The sequence below is a fragment of the Canis lupus genome, chromosome 25, assembly GCF_003254725.2.
Source record: "Canis lupus dingo isolate Sandy chromosome 25, ASM325472v2, whole genome shotgun sequence".
Classification (NCBI taxonomy): Eukaryota; Metazoa; Chordata; class Mammalia; order Carnivora; family Canidae; genus Canis; species Canis lupus.
The window spans coordinates 33,291,985-33,314,645 of NC_064267.1; the positions used below are offsets into that span (position 1 = coordinate 33,291,985).

Consider the following 22,661-nt stretch of genomic DNA (forward strand, 5'->3'; position numbering starts at 1 on the left):
AGCAAATATCCCCTTAATATCATTGGCCTAAACTGATCAGGGGCTATCGCAAGACTAGCAATTGGTAAAGGAAATGCAATTAGCTTGACTGGCTTCAACAATCATTAAGCAAATAACAAAGGGAGAAAGAATTCAAAGTAAGCAATTTACAGACATTGTTCAAGGGAGTCTGAACAAGTTTTGTAGGAGCAGCTATGGATAATGCCATAATAAATACATAAAACATGAATGAAAGAATTACTGGGCAGCTGTCAATGTAACATTGAAGGTGGAAACCCATGAATTTATAGAGAACATGATATCCTAGATTTGAGACTCTTTGGAAAACAGCACTCTAGGAATCAGAAGTAAATCGCTATGTGGAGTATCAAAGGAAAAAAAAGAAGAATGCTAGAATGTTCGTGAAAACTGTATTGAATGGCTCCCCATGGGTTCCAGAATGTCAGAAGGTAACGGACCTAGTTATGAGATAACCAGAATTTGGAGAAAAGAAGTATGGCTTTGGGCATTTGGAGATCAGGATGAAAAAATAGAATGAGCAGGTGAGATAAAGGAAATAGAATATAATCCAAATTTGCTAACATTGGGAACCATCATACTTCAAAGTGTAGACATGCAGAGGGGGTCTGAAAATTTTTGATAGAAATAGTGGATGTAGAAAGGTAAAGGATGTCAGAAGGATGTCTTTGGTGCAGTGGAGAAAATAGCAGGAATAATTTTTACATTATTTACTTTGTTCTGTATTCCTAGTTAAATGGTGTTTTCCTTCAGGCCAGGGAGCATTTTTTACACCTTTTTCTTATCCTGTTCGAGGAACCAGAGTGATGAGGGTGGTGGCTTGCGGCGCTGTTAGAGACAGTCCCCTAGGATCCTAAGATTTTACAAGAGCTTTAAATAGCAGTGATCACGTTGGACCTGCACAGTTAGATTTTAAGTACTTTTTTTAAAATCAGGAAATAATTTCATATTATTAATTAGGTTGGGGATATTATATCTGTATACAATTCTTTCTCTAATACCTTCCAATCACACTCTCATTTTATCTACCAATGACTCATTTCCTCCAGGTACAATCAATGGTTGTGTCTAGATTATTCAAGTGCTAGTAGATTCAAGGCACTGAACTCCAACAACACATTTAGCACCCTAAAGACATTTATCATAAATAGTTTTAAAAAGGAGGCTAGGAAAAAAAATGTCAAACAATAGTAAAGAGATGAGGGCGGCCCAGGTGGTTCAGCAGTTTAGTGCTGACTTCAGCCCAGGGCATGATCCTGGAGTCCCGGGATCAAGTCCCACATCGGGCTACCTGCATGGAGCCTGCTTCTCTCTCTGCCTGTGTCTCTGCCTCTCTCTCTGTATGTCTCTCATTAATAAGTAAATAAAATCTTAAAAAAATAGGAGATGAAATAAAATATATTTATGCAAAGAAATACTCCTTAACCATAAATTGTATTTTTAAAAATGCATTAACATAAAAAGAAAATACAATGTAATTTTTAAAATGAATACTTTTATGCATGTGAAATGTCCAAAAGATTTGTTTATAATGAGAATATGGGTGATTTTTACAGCAATTTTTATAGCTTTACCATCTTTCCAAAATAAGTATGCATCATTTAGGTTGGAATTATTGTACAACGAATAACAATAATAAGAGACCTAAGGCAAACTTTGTCCTATAAAAAAAGAGGGTCGATCAGGAGGAAAAGAAAGAATGAGAATCATTGAGGTTTCTCCTTTCAGAACACCAGAGGCCTTTCCTTGTGTGGCAGGAGTCACTCCCACCCTCTCCCCCACCCGCACTGGTCCCAGCTTCCCTTCCCCCTCCCCCTGTCTTCCCTTCTCCTTCTCCCTCTCCCTCTTCCTGCCAGGTAGGTGGTGAGATTAGCTTCTGACTCACCATAATTCATATAGCTTCATTTCCTGTTTGGGACTCAGGCCAGAAGATCTGAGCACAGTGTGATTCACCCACTGTTTTAAATAAATATCACCCAAGGCTTTTCCCAGTCCCTCAGGCAATTTCCCTTTGCCCCTTCGGAACAGTGTGCTTTATTATCCGATTGATGCCTTCTAGATTGCCTAATTAAAAACACTCCACACTTGGTCAAGAAGACTTTGAACTTTCAGAAGGCTGCCCATGAGTCCATCCCAGCTGGGAGGGTCATGTGGTTTCAGTCAGGGCCCTGTGGAAAGGAGGCAGGGAAGCCAAAGGGTGCTCCCAGGGCTGAGGACCAGACTTCCCCAGGAGAGACATCCGTACCACTCTCCCCGGCCCTCTCCACCGTGACCGCACTACCGGCGCTGAGAAAACAGCAGTATGAGGATGTGAATAATCCTAAAACAAACAAGCACAAGCCAACGACGATGACGCCCAGGACATGTCCGTGGGCTGCCACTCCTTTTTTTCTGTTTCTTCACTTTTTCAGGCTTCTTCACAAGCTTTTCTCCCTGGGAAACATTATTGATTCTCATGGATCTTGTCTTTCTCTTGCCCCCATCCTTCTCTTGTCCTAACGTCCACCAATAGGCCTATGAATTCTGAACTTGGATCTCTCTCTCTCTCTCTCTCTCTCTCTCTCTCTCTCTCTCTCTCTCGGCAACTCTGTGACCCTGTCAGGTGCCTTTTGTTTACTGTGTGTCCACCCCCAGGTCTCCCATGCTTTGTTTCTGAGGCCTTGCCCGGGCAACCTTCTGTAGAAGACAATTCTTGGGCTCCCAGGGACAGCCACTTTGCATGGACACGTCAGGAGCCTTAATTCCTGAAAGGTTATCCCTTGGGGCAGACCGTACCCAGTGATCCCTGCAACAGTATAAAAGCCCAGATCTCTTGTTTGAGCAGGATAAGTTTCATCATGCAATTTAGTCTCCAGAGTTCCCCTGGGGATGGGAGGAGGCTGGACTTCACCAGAGACTGCACCTGTGACTGACTTCTTCCTCTTCCCTGTAGCTTCCACTACTTCTGGGAGAACTTCTTTAGTAAATTACTCGCACATAAATTTTTATCTGAGAATCTGCTTGGGAACCTTGACCTAAGACGTGCCTGGACTTAAAATTTGTTTATACAACTGCATCTTAAACATTGTCACCTGGATGACTCACATGCACCTTAAACTCTAATTTGCCAATCACCAAACTTACCCTCTTCTCCCTGCTCTTGCTTCCCCTTTCCTATTCCCTAGTTTATAAATACATCCAGTCTTTCATAAATACATCCAGTCTTTCAAGAGAGGAAACCTAGGAGTTATTCTAGATGCTTTTCTTCTCTTCGACCCCTACATTCACTTAATCACAATTTCCACCCATTTTAACTTATTAGCCTTTATTCTTGTCTTCTTGTCCCAATCACCACTGCCATTATGCTGTCAAGCCTTCATTTCTTTCTAGTCTCTCAAACCTCACTTAACCTCACTTAATCCTGCTGGGCTGGGGCCCCCTGGGGTAGTCATCTAACTACTCAGACCCCAGTTCCTTTCCCTGCCTCTTCTTCTGCTATATCCACAAATTTAATACTTCTCTAAATCAGTTCCACACTGGTTCATCTCTTTCACATATCTGAGTATTACAACAAAAGTATCACTCAATCTTATATATGGGAGCCACCACAACATTGTAATTTCCAACCCAAACTTAATTCATTTTAGGATGTAAAATGTCAGGGTGCCTGGGTGGCTCAGTTGGTCAAGTGTCTACCTTTGGCCTATGTCAGGATCCAGAGTCCTGGAATTGAGCCCCACATGGGGATTAACTGCTCAGTGGGGAGTCTGCTTCTCCCTCTCCCCCTGCTTGTGCTCTTTCTCTCTGTCAAATAAATAAATAACATCTTTAAAAAAAAAAAGAATATAAAATGTCTTCTACTCCATAACCAATCCAATCCCAGTCCCCAAACCTGCTGCCCATATTCTTCTTTTTCTCCCTATATATTTTTGTTTTCTCAATTTTCCCAAATCATTTTTTTCTTTCATTTTTTTCTCTCTCAAGAAAAAGTCTATCTTATCCTGAAACACAGAGACTCACACACGTGCATTTGCATGCACACTGGTATGCACACAGACAGCAAATACATAAACCAATCATTCTCTTAACTCTTCATTGCGCTTTAGCTACTATCCTATTGCTCATCACTATGAGTCATCTAGTAATTTAAAAAAGCAATTGACTGTCTCCAGTAGAAAAACTCCAACACTCTGTGATTATGCTTTTGAAGTTTTAGCAAAGTTTCATCTTTTGCATGTAAATCATTGATCCACTTGAATTTCTTATGGCATAAGGCTATAGAAATAGCTATCCACTTCTTTAAAAATGTGAATCAGGGGCAGCCCAGATGGCTCAGCGGTTTAGCACAGCCTTCAGCCCAGGGCCTGATCCTGGAGACTTGGGATCGAGTCCCATGTCGGACTCCCTGCATGTGTCTCTGCTTCTCTCTCTCTCTCTCTCTCTCTCTCTCTCTCTGTGTCTCTTGTGAATAAATAAATAAAATCTTTTAAAAAATGTGAATCAGTTATTCCATCACAATTTATTAAATCTGTCTTTCCCATATTCAAACTATTGCCTAATTCTTCCACTGTAAAATGGGGAAAAAAGCATCTACCTCAGATAGTTGACTTAAGACTTAATGAAAGTATCTGTAAAGTGCTCAGAAGCATGTCTAGCACACAGAAAGTACACAATAAATTTAGCAACTACTATGCAAAACATAAGTTTTAGTTTATTTCTGAATTATATTCTTTTTAAACATTTTTTAGGGTTTTATTTTTCAGTAATCTCTATACCCAATATGGGGCTGGAACTCAACCCTGAGATCAAGAGTTGTATGATCCACAAACTAAGCCAGCCAAGCACCCCTGAATTATATTCTTATATATCAATAGACAATATCTCCTTACTCATACACTTCTTACAGTTTTCCTGGCTATTCTTGTACAGTTATTTTCTTCTTAAAATCATCTTTCCTTGGGTTGTCCAAATCTGATTTCAGCTCAGGTCATGATCTCTCTGGGTCCTAAGATCCAGCCGTGTATAGAGCTTCACAATCAGCAGGGGATTCTCTCCCTTCCTCTCCTTCTGTTCCTCTCCCCAATCACATTCTCTCTCTCTCTCTCTCTCTTTCTCTCTCCTTCTCTCTCAAATAAATAATCTTTTTAAAAATCACCTTTCCTTGCTGAAAGCCAAACTAAGCAAACTTGGAGTATTTCTAATATAGAAATAACTTTAGGAAGATCTGATTTTTAAAATACTTTTGAGTTTTCTTACAAGAAGTACTTAAAACATTTCAATGTTATTAATTATTTTAAACATTTAAATTTCATTAATTCTAAGCATCCATGTAAACATTACTTCTGTATTTATTTCTTCTCCATTGGTTTATTTTCCTACTTCTATACTAAGACCATATCATTTTAATTTTGGTTGCTTTGAATCACTTTTAATATCTGATAGGACTAATCACCCTCTATCTTCATTTACAAGTGATGTGGCTTTTTTTAAGCTTTTTTTTTTTTTTCAGAAAATTCAGTTTATCTAAATCCATTTAAAATCTCTTTGAAATTTTATGAATATTGTATTACATTTATAGACCTGCCAGGCTTACAATCTCTAGTTTTTATCTTTAAAAATAAGAATACTACAACATTTATTACAATTATCTTGCATTCTTCATTTACATTGATTAATCCGAGATTAATTTTACATAGTCCTGTGGAATTTACTTCCATATTTTTATGTTTTTTTTTAACATTGCAATTGGGAAATTTCTTCTATTTTTAGAATTTGCTTTTGCTTCCAGGATATAATAAAGAGTTAATTTTATGTTTCTCTAGTACCTGTCTACCTCACTAGACTCTTTTATTAGTTTTAATAATTTTTAGCTGTTTATCAAGAATACTTGAAAAAAATGCATATTCAATTGCTAGATTTAGCCTTGTATATATTCAATTAAACCATATGAAATTAGTTGCCAGTTTTAAGCCAAGAATGTTTAAATAGTGAAAATTTCATAGGGATATGTGTATATCTACATATATCTATCCATATCTATATCTATATAGATCTAGAGGTATATATATATGTGTATATATATATATACACACACACATACAATGATAGTGAGACATGTAAATTTTCATTGTGTGGTTCAAATTTTATACACCCTTGGTAAGTTTTTTCTTCTTGATCAATTACTTAGTGACTTTACTCTAAATCCTGTCACCGTGATGATATTTTTCTTCTTATAAGTCTATCAAATTTTGCCTTATGCAATCTGAAGCTTATACAGTTTGAAGCTTTGCACAGTTTCAAGCACACACATTTATGTCTTCCTGGGAAGTTGTTCTTTCCACAATTATAGTGAACATTTTATCTCTGTTCCTACCTTAAATATTTTTTCCTTAAAGTGTTATACCTTCACTAACTTTCATTTGATGATTTATCTATTGTAACTTTTATCTTTCTACTTTCAACCTCACAGTGCACTTTTCTTTTAGATGTGTTTCTATAACTGGATTCTTTCTTCCTTTCTTTCCTTTTTACTAAATTTGATGAGTTTTTAGCAGATAAGCTTTGTCTTATTACTAACACATTTAAATTTATATTTACCATATTATTCTTATTTCTATTTGCCATATTCTACAGATTCTTTGTTTTATTTTTTATTTTATTCACTAAGTTTGACATTTTACATTATATTTCTGTTGTAAACTGGTTACCCCAAATTTGTAGCACGTGTATCTGCTGATGTATAAAATTAATTATAATCTCCTCTCTTTTTCCAAAATGTTCAAGAGCCTTAGAACACTTTAAATTCAATTATCCACCTTTCATCTTATGTCATATTGTTGGCCAATATGTTAGTTGCCCCTGTATATGCCCTTCACTAAATTAATGTTCATTTTTATTATTTTATATAGTTAATGCTTGACCCTACTTTTCCTCATGTTTACCAATTTGTTTGCCTATCACCTGTCTTGCATATCCTATCTTTCCTTTGGTTTTTATTGTTTTTCTTCCATAAGTATACTCTTTAGAAGCTGTTTTAGCAAGAGTATATTAACAGAAATCGTGTTGTTTTTAGAAAATTTGTTTTCATCTCCAATTGTATAAATGACCTCTTTTTTCCTCATACCATGAGGTTCGTTGTACAGTGTTCAGCTAAATCCACTTTTATTTAACCTTCTCTAGACTCCTTAGGCTTCCTGAATCTGAGCCTCTGATCCTTTCATGCTTTCTTTTATTTTCCAGAAAATTCCACCTGTTACCTATGTAATATTGCTTTTCTCATCTGTAATATTGCATTTCTTTACTCTATCCTTTCAGAACTCCAGTTCACAAAACGACTTGAACACCTGGGCAAGAGGGGTTCCAGTGTCAGATCTTGTATTTTTAAAGGTCTCGCTTTCATCACTACACACATTCTTACATATTCATACACATAATACCTAAGAACAATGCTCACTCATAATTCAGCACTCAATGCTGATACAATGCAACCTAAAATTTTAAATATATGGTCCTACAATTAACAGCACTGAGACTCCAAGAAACCTTCTTGGATTTTGAATTTTGGGGAAAAAAAATACTTTGAAATGGTACGGATATCCATAGCTATGTGACAGCCATTGTCAAAGATAGACAATGCTTCATAGTGAAAGAAGATTTGAGTAATAGAAGACTGCATAATTTGTCCAACTCTTCTTTTCCTGAAGAATGAGTATAAAAGATTCTTCCATAACATAATGCATTTCTAACTGTGTCTTGAGTCACTCTGTCATTTCTCTTTTTTCTTTTATTGTTATTCCGATTTATGATTCCATGATAACCTGGCATTAGGCCTGGTTTGCAACAGTTGCACATAGTGATTGAGGAATATTTTCCAATATTTAACAACTCAGGTTATTCTTAAATTTGTATTCATGTATACATGATACAATGGGTATACCAATCCTTTACATTACTGTATAACTGTAGGTATCACTCTATGAAGCAGTAAAAATCATTATGTGAGAGCAATTCATTTGATTTAATTAAAATATTTTAGTTATCCACAATAACTTATCAGTATTTTAACAGTACAAACTTTAACAAAATTAATTCAATATTAATTTCAAAATAATATATGCATTTCTATTTTAAAAATCTATATGTGAGCAGCCCAGGTGGCTCAGCGGTTTAGCGCCACCTTCAGCCCAGGGCGTGATCCTGGGGACTCGGGATTGAGTCCCACGTCAGGCTCCCTGCGTGGAGCCTGCTTCTCCCTCTGCCTGTACTTCTGCTTCTCTCTGTCTCTCTCTGTCTCTCATGAATAAATAAATAAAATCTTTTAAAAAAATCTAGATGTGCAAAGTTTTAAGGTCATTTCCAAATCTAATATTTATTTAAAATAAATTTAAAATATATAAGAACTATGGTAATCCAAAGACAGATATCTAATTTGACATAACTACCATTAAAAAAATTAAAATCTTGCTTTTAATAATATAATTATTGGCCTTCTGAAATGAAGAAAATTATCATTTTGAAATTTAATATGATTTATAAATTGTGTATGTTTTTGTATATTATTTATCCAAACATGACTGGTCCACCAACAGAAAACCCAAAAATGTACAATGATAAGTTAGTCATCTTTGATAATCTGACAATTTTTAGTCCTATAAAAATCATAACTTGGCACAATTTTATAGTTATGAAGATATATGTCAAGGGAGGAAGATATAAATTATTTAATAATTTGTTATCTTGAATTATAGCTTTCAAATATTTACATATGTTTTATACATATTTGCATTTATACTGACCTGGGCCCCACAAATGTCTACCAGACAGGATAATCATTTGCTATCTCTCAAATCAATTTTTTAACCTACTTTAGTGGACACAGGGAAAAATATTTTATGAATATATGGTAAACACCCTCAAATTCTCCTTTTGACTCTTTACCTCTTTCATATTTTCCATCTCTCTTTCTCTCTCTCTCTCTTTCTTTAATTCCAAGAACAATTTTTAACAGCTTTATTGAGAAATAATTGATATACAAAAACTACACTATTTAATGCACACTATTTGATGGGTTTGAACATATACACCTGTGAAGCCAACACCACAATTAAAGTAATAAATATATCCATTATCTCTAAAAATTTTCTTGTCTGCTTTTATTCTTTTTTTGTGTGTGTGGTAAGAACACTTAACATGAGACCTACCCTCTTAAATGTTTAAGTCTATGATATAGTAATGATAATGATAGGCACTACCGTGTACAGAAAATCTCTAGAAGTTATGGATTTCCATACCTGAAACTTTATGCTGAGATATCTCTTAGCTATCCCAATTTCTCTACTTTTAACATATAACTAGGAAGTGGGATAGCTGTGTCATATATGGTATGGTAGATATGGTAGGTAAGTTTTTAAGGAACCTCCATTGTGATTTCCACAACCAGCTGAACCATTTTGCATTTTCACCAACAGCATACAAAGGTTCCCATTTCTTCATATCTTCACCAATACTTGGAAAAGATAGCTGGTATCATTTTAATTTCTTTAATTTGTTAAGACTTTTTAGTGGCCTAACATGTAATGTATCCCAGAAAATCTTTTGAGAACTTGTGAAGAATGTAATGTGTACTCTGCTACTTTTGGATGGAATGTTTTGTATATGACTGTTCAGTCCCTTGGTCAATAGAGTTGTTCAAGTCTCTTATTGACTTTTCTGCCTGAGTGTTCTATCCATTATTGAAAATGAGATATTGAAGCCCCTACTATTATTATATTTCTGTTTATTTCTCCTTTCAGTCCTATTAATGTTTGTTTTATATGGTTAGGAGCCCTGGTAGTAAGTGCATATCTATCTATAATTACTATATCTTCTTGATTAATTAATTCTTCTATCATTATATAATGTCTATGTGTCTTTTGATAGTTTTAGACTTAAAACTTAAAGCCTACTTTCTCTGATATTAATATAGCTATACTTGCTCTCTTTGGCTTACCATTTGCATGAAATATCATTTTCTATCCTTTCTCTTTCAGCCTACATGTGTTCTTAAATTTAAAGTAAGCCAGTATCTGGTAGATAGCATGAAGTTGAATTTGACTTTTAATCTATTTGGCTACTCTATGTCTTTTGATTGAGGAGTTTAATCCATTTACATTTAAAATAATTATTGATAAGGTGGTTTGTTTCTTTTTTCTTTCTCTCTTGCAGTTCTTTTGTACCTGGTTTCTCTCTCTCTCTCTCTCTCTCTCTCTCTCTCTTTTCTGTCTTGTTTTCTTCATTTTTAATGGTGTTATGCTTTGAATCTTTTTTCTTTTTTGTCTCTTTTTTTATTTTAAATTTTCATTAGTTAACATACAGAGCAATATCAGTTTCTGGAGTAGAATCCAATGATTCATCATGTACATACAATACTCAGTGCTCATTAAAAAGTGCCTTCCTTTGTACCCTGCACTCATCTATCTCATCCCCCTATCTATCTCCTTCCAAATCTTTTTTCTTTCCATTTGTGTATCTTCTATGGATATTTTCCTCATGGTTATCACGAGGCTAACATAAAACAATTCTAGTTATAACAGTCTTTTTAAAGCTGCTCACAATTTAAATTCAATTATATATGAAAATTCTACACTTTTACTTCTCACACATACACTTATGTTATAGATGTCACAATTTACATGTTTTATAAAATTCATTAACAAATTTTTATAAAACTAGTTATTCTTATTACTTTTGTTTTTAATTCTTACACTAAAATTAAAAGTGATTTATTTATATGCCATCATTACAGTACCACAGTATTCTGTATTTATGTATTTTCTTTTAGCAGTGAGTTTTATATTTTCATATACTTTTGTGTTTCTTTTTAATGTCCTTTCACTTTAACTTAAAGAACTCTCTTTAGTACCTCTTGAAAGTAAGCTCTAGTAATGATTAACTCACTCATCTTTTGTTTGCCTTGGAACTAATATATTCTCCAATTTTGGGTGAACAGTTGCTGAATACAGTATTCTTGGCTACTAGTTTTTCCTTCAGCCCTTTGAACACATATCATTTTACTCTGTTTCAGCATGCAAGTTTTCTATTGAGCAATCTGCTGATAGTCATAAGGGCTCACTTGTATGTGATGAGTTGCTTTTTCCCTTGCTGCTTTCAAACTTTTCTCTTTGCCTTTGACTTTTGACTATTTGATTATAATGGGTCTTGGTATAGACTTCTTTAAATTCACCTTCTTTGGAAACTTTAGGTTTCATAAATTTAGATATTTATTTCCTTCCCCTGATTTGGGATGTTAGCAGTCATAATATACATACTAATTCCTATATATAATGGTGTCTTAGAAGTCCTTTCGACTACACTGTTTTTAATTTTTTTTTCTTTCTGCTCCTCTGACTGGATAATTTGCATCTACTTGTCTTAAATTCACTGATTTTGTTTCTGTTTGATCAAGTCTACTATTGAAGCACTCTATTATAATTTTCAATTCAATTTATTTTGAATTTTTTATCAGACAATTCATAGATCTCCTTTACTTGACACTTTGTTTCTGGAGATTTACTTTGTTTTTTTGTTTTGTTTTGTTTTTTTAAATTTATTTACTCATTTGAAAGAGGTGGAAGGAAGGGGAGAGGAGGAGAGAATCTTAAGCAGACTCGATACTGAGCACTGAACCCGATGTGAAGCCTGTTCTCACATCCTGAGATCACAACCTGAACCAAAACCAAGAGTTGGATACTTAAACTACTGCACCACTCAGGCACCCCTTTATTTTGTTTCTTATGTTGTATCCCTGGTTTGTTGTGTTTCTTGTGGTTTTGTGTTCATGTCAGCATGTTTGAAAAAGCAGTCATTTCTCTTCCACTCTTTACAGATGGTTTGATGGGGAAAGACCTTCACTTAGCCTGACTAGATTCTGGGAGTCTTTCAAACTTTTCTATGGGTATCTATGCACCACTCCTCATCCTCTATTTGGGGTTATGCAGAGCCGGGAGAGTTGCCATAAACCACCCATTCCTTTTCCCTGGGTCAGTGTACTTAATGGCCTAGACATGCAGTGCAAGCTCCACTTCTTTTCCTCCTTCCTGAAGAGGAAGGTGAAAGGTGCATAACTTTTCAAAGTTGTATACATTTTCCTAATCTTGCATATCCATGCTGGCTGCTGAGGGCTATCCACTCCTTTTCAGGTTTTCAAACTTTGCTTGTTTCCTCAAAACTCTGGATGGGATGAGACAGAAGCAATGCCTCAAAAGCCTGGAGATGTTGAATACACACTTTACTTTCAATTATTTCCAAGGGAGATGTCTCAGGCCATGTTGCATCAATGTCAACCTGTGCCCACTTGGGAGAGGATCTGATATAGGTAAAGTGAAACGTTTTTTCAATGACCTTATTTCAATGACCTTATTTTTGGATATATCTCATTTAGGGTTCTGGAACCTCTTAACTGGATTCTGGAAATCTTATAAAGTTATTTTGGTCTTATATATCAATTTTTAAAACAGTGTTTCTGTGGAAGAACATGAGATGAAATTTCTTATTCTACCAAATTGCTAATTACCCCATGAGCCACATTTATGTCTTGATATTCTGTTTGTTTGAACTCTGTTACCAACTTTTTAAATATGGTCTTTTGTGTTGAGTGCTTTTTTATGTGTCTGTTTGAAGCTTTTGTTTTGTTTTGTTTTGTTCTTAAAAGCTCTGTTGTATGACACATTTGAAGGCCTAATTCTATCATCTCTGACTCATGGCAATTTGTTTTCTGGTGTGTTTTGTCATTTTAAGGTCGTGTTCATTATTTAGGAGAATTATCAGTAGGGAACCTGAGGAGCTTAGAGTGAGACAATATACTGTTCAGATGGTTTCTGTTTGATTCTTCCATGTTTCACAGGATATTATCACCCAAAACTTTCTCTCTTATCTTCATAGCATAAGAATTCTTTCTTAATAAAAATCAGTCCCCAAATGCAAATGAGGACAAATTTGTGGTTACAAATTCATAGGGAAGATTTTATTTTCTTATTCCAAGCTTGAGTTAGCACAGACACCATATTAGTGGTGAGCGCAGTCTTTTTAGCCCATGGCTTATCTGAGACCTTTGTACCTTGAGGATTAGTGTTATATGGATGTCTCAGTTACATGTGTTTTTCTTGCTGTTGTGTTTTGGTTTTGGGGGGTTGGTTGGGGGGGAGAGTGTTTTGTTTTGTTTTGTTTCTTCCGGTTTCCAAGGCTCATCTCCTGACCTTGTGCGGCTATAAATTTCAACTTACACATTAACGCCCTTAAATTCTTTCCTTTCTTCTTTCCTTCTTTCCTTTATTTCTAACTTCCTCTCTTCTCCCCTTTTTTTTTCTTCTTTCCTTGACTAAGTAGTATATTTGTGTAGAAAAAACTATGAAAATAAAAAAGAGTACACTATGAAAAATAAGTCACCCCCTCTTCCAAAGGCCTCATTATTCTGGTCCCTCACCAGAGACAACTCTTATTAACAATTTCTTATGTATTCTTTCAAAAATATCCTATGCATACTCATGTGGCTTTTTTTCCCATCCATATGTCACATGATACATGGTCTTATGTATTGTTTTTTTCTTGTAAGTACACTTTTGGAGGTCCTTCTCTATACATAAAAACCTATAAATAGTCTTCCTAGTGGGGTCATAATATCCATTACATGTTCATATTGTCTGCTATCAATGTTTTTAAATTTTTGTTTTTACAAACAATATAATTTTATGCAAATGTTTCATAAAATTACTTTTATAACTATGTGAAAATATTTTAGACTAATTCTTAGAAGTCAAATTATGATTCAAAATATATATACTTTTTGTGAGAAATGCAAAAAGGTGCCTATTTGCCCATACTCTCAAAATGTATTGTGTTAATAGATTTTGGTCTCTACCAAAAGGTAAAAATGACGTATCATTAATTTTTCATGTTTCATTTATATTATTATGAAAAAGATTGAGCTTCAATTAATAAATAAAAATAAATTTTGTATTTATAGACTTTGGCCATTTTTCCAATAGTTGTAGGACTTTTGTTGACTTGGAGCTGCTAATCATGTGTGCAGGTGAAGTGCTGAGATTATCCTACTCAGACACATTCTCAAGCCTGATGCTACAGCAATTGACTTAAACAGGAAATCTATTTATGATACTGACCTATGAAGATCCCTTTGGCAGCTCCTTATTAGCAAAAATAATCTCAAACCTCATAAAATGGTAATGTAAAGTGCTCCATCATCTGGCTCCTATTTATCTCTTAATTCTCAGCTTCAGTCATCAACTATTCCACACTTACCACTCCTGCAACACTGAACTCCTTCCCATACAATGTTGCTTTCCCAATACTGTATTCTATTCCTAAAATATATGCCTCTTCTTCTTTATTCTATGATCTCAGCCTTTTCTGAGTTAATTTCTACTTATCTTTTATGATGCATTTAAATTATAACTTCCCTTAACCTCTTAAGGCAGAGTTTGATGCCACTCTTCTACACACTTAAATTGCCTATTGTAACTATTAAAATGATCTGATTGGGGCACCTGGGTGGCTCAGTCATTGAAGTACCTGACTCTTGATTTCAGCTCAGGTCATGATCTCAGGGTTGTAAGATGGAGCCCCATGTCAGGCTCGCTGGACATGGAGCCTGCTTGAGATTCCCTTTCTTCCTTTTCCTTGTTCCTACCCCCTCCCTCTTTTAAAAAATATATATATATATCTGATTATGTAACAATTTCTCCATTGGGCTGAGAACTTATTGACAAGGATTCTATTGTATTAATCTTTGAATTCCTAAAATGTGGCATGGATACAACTGATACTTAATGGTATTTATTAAATAAATGAGTGTACCCATCTCCCCAGTGAGAGAGAATTAGAAAAAGTGTGGGATTAAAAAATGGATGAAACAGTGTACTCTGCTTCCTAACCACTCCCTGCCTTTTACCACATACACTTTAGATGGGTGTATTGGTTTTGAGTGTGGTTATACCAAGATGCAGTGGAGAAACTATGGCTAAAAAAGGAAAATGAACACGTGTGTGTGTGTGTGTGTGTGTGTGTGTTTGTGTGTGTTTTCAAGATGTCATTAAGATGGTAGAGCACAAACATAAAAAAAATACCTGTAATTAAAAAGTGCATACAATGACCTATTCCAGAATGTGAAAAAGTATTATCAGAGTCTGGAAGGATTCATGCCTCTCAGGAAATAAAGAATATTTTCATCTGAGATGTACTAATGTAATTAGTGTTGATTAACCATCATCATAGTAACATAATTGACATTTTGAGGAGTATTTTTTAAAGTTTATTTCTACTGTTGAGATGATTCAGCTATTTCAGAAAACAAAATTAAATAAAAAGTACAAATGAGTGGATGAGTATACCTGAAAGTCATTCTTATATAATCAAAGCTCTGACTGTTATTGCCAGGATCATACATGTCCCCATCATAGGTGCTATTTTGAACAGTTAACCAGCAAAATAGTGGAGGTCTGCCTGGGATCTTTACTTGGGTGAAGGGTCCCAGAAAATTAGAAGAATTCAGAGAATCAGTATGCTTTCTTTTTCCCATACTGTTATCGTCATGGTTACCATAAGAGAGGGAGATATTTAATTCAAAATACTGAGCCTGAATCTTTTGTTTAGGTTATCTGACCTCACTAAACCCTTGCTGAAAGTAGATCAGAGAAAAAAAGGAGAGGGTCCCCAGGCTCATACGAATGGCTAGTTTCCTACATTGTGGACAAAACACACTTCTAAATCCATCAGCCATTTTAGGTAGGGCACCAAATTATAAGAGACCGATTAAAATAGACTTAAGGGGGAAAAAAGAATAGTGGGGAAGAGAGGTGTTTTGTTTTATTTGTTTTGTTTTAGACTACTGAGGGCTTCCATACTCAAAGAGTTAAACAATCAGCCTCAGAAAATAAGAACTAAGGCAATTCTGGACCTCTGGAAATGAAAACTAGGGATGCACATTGTCAACACTCTCTCTCTTTCTTTCTCTCCCTCTGTTTGTCTTGGCCTGTTTGTTTCACTCTTTCTTATAAGCCAGTGACTTTACACAGTGGGAGATACTGATTCTAATAGCAATGGGTTCACAACTCTACAGCTTCAGAGTAGAGAAAATAGAGATCTTACTCCATAGCTCCTGGAATGAAATATTCCTGGAACAGAATGCAATTAGCCAGACTAAGCTTGAACTATATGCCACTACTTGGCTAAATCACTATGACTTGTAGGGGTTGGAGGCTGGGGTACTATGATGGTTCCAACTTGGATTGTGTTTATTCTTTTGCTTAATTACTGCATTTGACTAGGGCTGCAGTCAAGGGGTGTGGAGGTGCTCTATGAGAACCACAGGGTAGGAGGTAGAGAAGGGAGGATTATCAACAGCAGAAAAAGGGAAGAATTGGGGCAGAAAAAAAAGATATCAACTTCAGCAACCATCAGAATAACATTGATTTTATGGGACATTGTGTTCTGTTTCAACAGTGCTCCTAACGAGTGAACTTTGTGAACTTACAAATTGGGGACCGCCTATATCTGAAAAATTACTCAAGGGAAAAAAGGACAATGGTTGTGGGAGAAAGTGCATCATGTCATTTATCATCTGTTTTCCCCTTGAAGAACAGGCGTGGCTTTCCTTTGGGTTTCTGGTCGTTCCAGTGAGGTTGCTTCCTTAGTTGATAGGCCAAAGCCATTGCCCTTAAGGTCAAAGCCCAAAGTCAGTCTGATTGTCAGCAATAAAATCTCTCCTCTCCTCTGAGGAGTGAATCAGGAAAGTCTTTAGAGTGTCAAACATGTAGATTATCTTGTTCACAAGTCTGTATTTATTATATATAATATCAAAGCATAAATTAACACCATACAGTGGGCATATAGTCTCCATAGTTTACTCTAAAATAACTGCCTTAAGGTTCATGTTATAGAATGTTACCTGTGATGAAAGTTTTGTAGTAGTCATCCTTATACAATATAGATATATTTTTGTTATAATTACTACATGGAAACAATAAGATGTGTAGTGTATTTGTTTTTTATAGAAATGCCAAATAATATGAATGAATACACCCCAAAAGCCACAATATGCTTACCTGACCATATAGCCCTGTCTTAGGGCACCTGAGGAACTCATCTGTTCTCAAGAAAAACCTATAGGAATACAATGTAGGAAAGTTACTCAGATGTTTGGCAGATAATTTTGGAAAGATTTTTTAAAAAATCATTTCATGCAATTGTTTTACAAATGTTAAAAAAAGAGAGAGAGAGAGAGAGAGAGAGAGAACAAGAACATGGAAAGTTTCCCAAAATGCAAAATCCAACAATCACAACTGAAATACAGTTCATAACAGCTACCAGATTCTCAACAACTTCCTAGGGGAAAGCGCCCAGAAAAAAAGTAACTTTTTTTTTGTTTGTTTGTAAAGTTAAAATACCCTCCTCCCATGCTTTATTTTCTTTCTTTCCCTTAACTGTGAAAGAATGTAAGATTTCATAACAGCAGACATTCCGCTTGCTTTTGATTGAGTCATTTTATGCAGATATTTGACCATGTTGAAAAGGGAATTGAGAAAGAAAATGTTCTTCCTATCACTGGCATTCTCCAAACACTCACTGGAGCATCTGAGGTAACAGCATGGCCACAGAGGTTATCACGCTCTATGAATTGGTTGTACCTGCCATTCACTGTCATAGCCATTGAACTAAAGAGTTTTGCATTGCAAACACTGTACATACCAAGTGTGAAACAGCTCAGACTTCAAGTAACCCTCCACTTGTACGGGGTCTGATCTCAGTCTTGTAGTTTAGGAAAAATAGGTTACAAACCCTGTCCTGTCTTCAGCATTTAAAATGCTTCCGTGGGCCACAAATGTTTTATTACTTTCTTAGCTCATGGTAAGAAACCCACTGACATTTAAATCTGCTCTCTTACAAAGCTAAATTTAGCCTCATTTTGACAGTTTACTTTGGCCCTAAAGTATTTCCTTTAGTCAAATACCTTCAAAAGTCTAACTCATCCACTGGCATGGATAGAGTATTAAGTGGAATTAAGGATTCACAAGCTCACATGATTATCATTTCAATTCAAAGGGAAATTTGACCTTTGGGAACTGAAAATGAACTTATGTTATATAGTTTGTGGTAATTCTTGTGATTTAATTTTAAATAATTGTCTAATCACCATTTATATCTCCCCCAACTTTTGGCCAGACCTCTTGAAATCCAGTTTCAGAAATTCTGTTGGGAGAAGCAATGGCAAGTACCCAAAGCGCTGAATGTCTTGAAATTCAGTATATATATTTTTTTAATGCAGAGAGGCAGTAAATGGAATTACTATATATTAAACAGTTCAGTGTTGATCTCATGTTTTAACATATTTTTTCTTTTTTTATAAGTAGTTGAGATTGAACAGTGAAAAAAGAAAAAAGAAAATGACATCAAATTCTAAGTCAAATTTTAATTCCAGTCTTGACACAAAATGATATGTCATCTAGAACAAATTACTTCAATTATCTTAAATTCAATCTCTGTGTATAATTTAATGACAGCTGCTGAACAAACAACTGCAGAACCTCTTTATTCATTATTAATACATAATAAAATATATTTTCTGATCACCAAATCCAATGAGAATTTTCTTTATCAGATACCTTTTGGGATAGTACTCTTGCAAGTAGTAATTTAGGGACTAGTCCTGTTCCATATGGCTCTGTCATTTTAGTCTTTCATTTTTGGTTCCAAAGACAGGGGCAGAGAGAGAGAGAGAGAGAGAGAGAGAGAGAGCAAGGAAGACCTATAGGACGATTCAGGAGCTAGACTTGGAAATGGCTTATATCATCACATCATGACTTATATCATTCCACAGATAAAAACTCCATCACATCCACAGAGTGGATAACCTGTATCAATTTCAAATATCATCAGAATTATCAAATAAAGTGAATTCCCTAGATGTAAGATAGGCTGAAATGATGGACATGTAGCACTACCTTTACCTCAAATAGTAAAATGAATGAGGGTAATGAGCTCTACATCCTCCTCCATAAGTCTGTAGTTTTTAAAGAGAATATATATATAAGATAAGAATCAAGAAAAGCAGAACTAATCAAAGTTGCAAAGAGCAGCATACAACACTAGACTTTAATCTTTAGGGAGCCAGAACCATGTGTGATATTTCTTATTATTTTCCACATATGTGCATGCAATTTAGGGACATTTATTAACATTTGTTCTTGAAGATACTAAAGCTGAGAGACTTGAAGGTAAGAAGGAACTGTTTAAAAGAGTAAAATAAAAACTAGGTGCTTTTGAAGACAAACTTTTTTTTTTTTTAATATCAGTATATGAGCATTAGCCAGTCTTGCCATGGAGAAAAAATGCAGTATGGAATTAAACAATCAGCTCCGAAGAGAACCCTGCCTATACCTCTTTACATGAACATCTCCATTTCTGTTGAAGGACTTGGGTCACATCCCCAGTCATGGCAATACAATCACATATATCACAACAGTGAGGCTCTTTTTTAGGGAGAAGGACAGTCCTTCAATGCTCTTCAAAAACTTTTATTTTAGAGTTTTATATTGGGTTTATTTATTGTTAGTGGTAGTTTTCTGTTGTTGTTGTTGGGTTTGTTTTTTGGTTTTTTGTTTTGTTTTCTCGTGTTTGGGGGGGTTGTTCGTTTTTGGGTTGGTTTTTTTTTTTTTTTTTAGATGAAAAGCAAACACTTATAGATCAAAGAGTCTTGCTTTTGTAGGAAGTTTTCCAGGATCCATAAACTATCCATGAGGATAATTCTTCAAACACACAATGATTTCAACAAAATAAAACAAAGCTGTTGGACTTCTGCCCTACGTCGTCAGGGATAAAGGCGTGTCTCTCAATTAGAAAACCGTTTGCTATAGCCTAGCCTCATGACTTGATGCTGCCTGCTGATTTCTATCAGTTCTGATGCCAATCTGAGCCTGGTCACCAAATTCTAAAGAAATAATGGATACACTGTCTTAAAAACATTCCCACTCACTCACACCAATAGAGAAACAGATGAACTTTTGGTAAATTTAATAATAGCCAATATTTATTTAAGTACTTATTTTGTGCCAGGCACTGCTCTAAGATATTTGTATGTATTAACAAATTATCCTTTCTTTGAGAGAAAGTTACTATTATTGGTCTCATTTCTTTAGATGAAGAAACTAAAGAACAGCAAGGTAAACTATCATTTTCAAAGTAGCACATGTGGAAAAGAAGCAGAGCCAGAATTCAAGCTCTCATATTTTAGTTTCAGAATCAAGTTCCTAACTGCATCACATATTGCCTGTGGTGACATAAAATACCACAATCAGTCATATTCAACCAAAAAAAAATCTGTACTGAAAAGAAATGGGGTTTTTTTTGTTTGTTTTTTGTTTTTGTTTGTTTGTTTAAGAAGATGATGTATCCACCCTGGAAATTGAGGGTAAAAGATACATTCTAGTAGTCCGTGCGTTAAGTAAGATATGCCTTCCAGCATATCTGACATGTAGAGAGCTTGGAAGTCAATGCTCTCACCTTTATAACAAGGAAAAAAATGAACAAACTACAAATCAATTCTTCTTGGACCTACTCGAGAACTGAGGTTGTAAGGAAAACTACCATCCCCTATATAGACACAAAGATGACTACAGAGAGTCACAGCTGAGATCTGCTTACCCAAAGAGCAGAAACCACTGGAACTATAAACTTGTGGGAATGCTTAAGTGGTAATTTTCATAAATTTTTGGAGACTGAGTTGGGCTAGCCTGTAGGAGAGAAACTCTTGGTAGCCACAGTCTAATGGGACCCCACACTTTTCTGGGCTTTACTTCCAGGAAATCTGCCATTTTTTAATGGTGAAATGTTGAGAAAGATCCTCTCCTGGATCTGGCAGGAAAAGGGGAAGAGTAACAATGGTGAAATATGCCTAAAGCATTCTCCATGGCAAAGACCTGCTCTCTAGGAAAAAATAAAATTTTACCAGTTGGAAAAGAGAAAGGCAAATATAAGGAAGAACTTACTGAGAAAATGCAAGATTGTATATAATCTGTTGTGTAACCATAGTTTAACTGTAAATTTTTAGCTAGTATAGGCTCCTTTGGAACATTTCAAAATGTGTCTGGAACATTTCACTTCATTTCCCTCCTGTTTTGCTACTAATCTGTAGTTCTATAAATCTACTTTTTGCAATTTTGATTAATAATTTTATGAACGAAAGTTTAAAAAGCCATCCTTTATACCCTTGAAGGTCACGGCTCAGGGACATAGAATTACTAAAAGAAAGATTTAGTTATAAGATTATAGAATGGTTTTTTGCCCCCAACCCTAGTTTAGTACTATACCAACAGAGCTCCAGTGGAATAACAGTGAATTGCAATTGTTAGGAGTAGTACTTAGGAAAGTCCAATGTCAACAGGGGAAACAAAAACAAGAACATTAGATGAATTTGAAGTCTCTGGCACCTACAGCTACAATAAACATTAGACACAAGCCACTCCTACCCAGATTAACACAAACTTCACACTAAAGGATTATTTAGTGTACTTCCTGTTCTCTAATACATAATGTCAGGCTTTCAGCAAAAATGACAAGGCATGCCACAAGGCAAGAAAAAACTGTCTGAAGGGACAAAGAAAGTATCAGAATTAGACTCAGATATGGCAGAGACGTTGGAATTATCATCCTGGAAATTTAAAATAAATATGATTAACATGCTAAAGGCTCTAATGGAAAAAGTAGGCAGGATGTAAGAACAAATGAGTAATGTAAGCAAAGAGATGGAAACTCTAAGAATCAAGAGGAAATGTGAGAAATCAAAACCAGAGTGCCTTTCATGGGCTCATCAGTGGACTGGTCATGGCTGAGAACAGAAGTAGTGAGCTTAAAGATAGATCAAGAAAAACTCCCCAAGGGCAGCCGGGTGGCTCAGGGGTTTAGTGGGGCCTTCAGCCCAGGGCGTGATCCTGGAGGTCCCTGCACGGGGCCTGCTTCTCCCTCTGCCTATGTCTCTGCCTCTGTGTGTGTGTATGTGTGTGTGTGTGTATGTGTGTTTGTCTCATGAATAAATAAATAAAATCTAAACAAAAAAAGAAAAACTCCCCAAACCATCAAGAAGGTGAAAGGTAGATAATGAAAAAAGGTTTTCAAATCATGTATCTGATAAGGGACGTGTATTTAGTAAGGAGTCTGACTCCTAGTTAAAAACCTATGGGTGATTTTTCAGATCTGAGCATGGACCATAACAAATGATTTATCAGGCAGGCCTCATGGTGTAAATCTGTACGCTGCACACCAGCCTTGGTGTAAATCTGTGCACTGCACACCTGGCTGCACGGCCAGTACATTACAGTTTCTGAAGGGAATTGTACTAAGGGACTCAAGCCTCTCTGGCTTGTTGAGATCATGCTCTTTGCATATTTATGTTCCTAGCCCCACTGCTTTCATTTTTAGTTCATTTTATCTGAGGCTTTGGACAGATCTGCCCAAACACATCTGCTGAGAACCCCTTACACAGGGGAGAGGAGAGCACCTTGAACACACTTTTCCCTACTCTAAGAGGTACCCAGTATTTTCACGCTCCTAGTGCTTCCCTCTCTCCCTTTCTCCTTCCCCACAGTCCATGATACTGCCAGAGAGTTTTGTTTGGGTCT

General features: G+C 35.6%; 1 long non-coding RNA gene across 1 annotated transcript in view; it reads left to right on the forward strand.

Moving 5' to 3' along the window:
- Nucleotides 1-414: 414 nt before the first annotated feature.
- Nucleotides 415-22,661, forward strand: part of LOC112670137 (uncharacterized) — a 62,644-nt gene continuing 40,397 nt past the window's right edge. The window contains exon 1 of the long non-coding RNA XR_007405964.1: nt 415-542. This is a non-coding gene — a long non-coding RNA (uncharacterized LOC112670137). The remainder of the gene's footprint in view (nt 543-22,661) is intronic.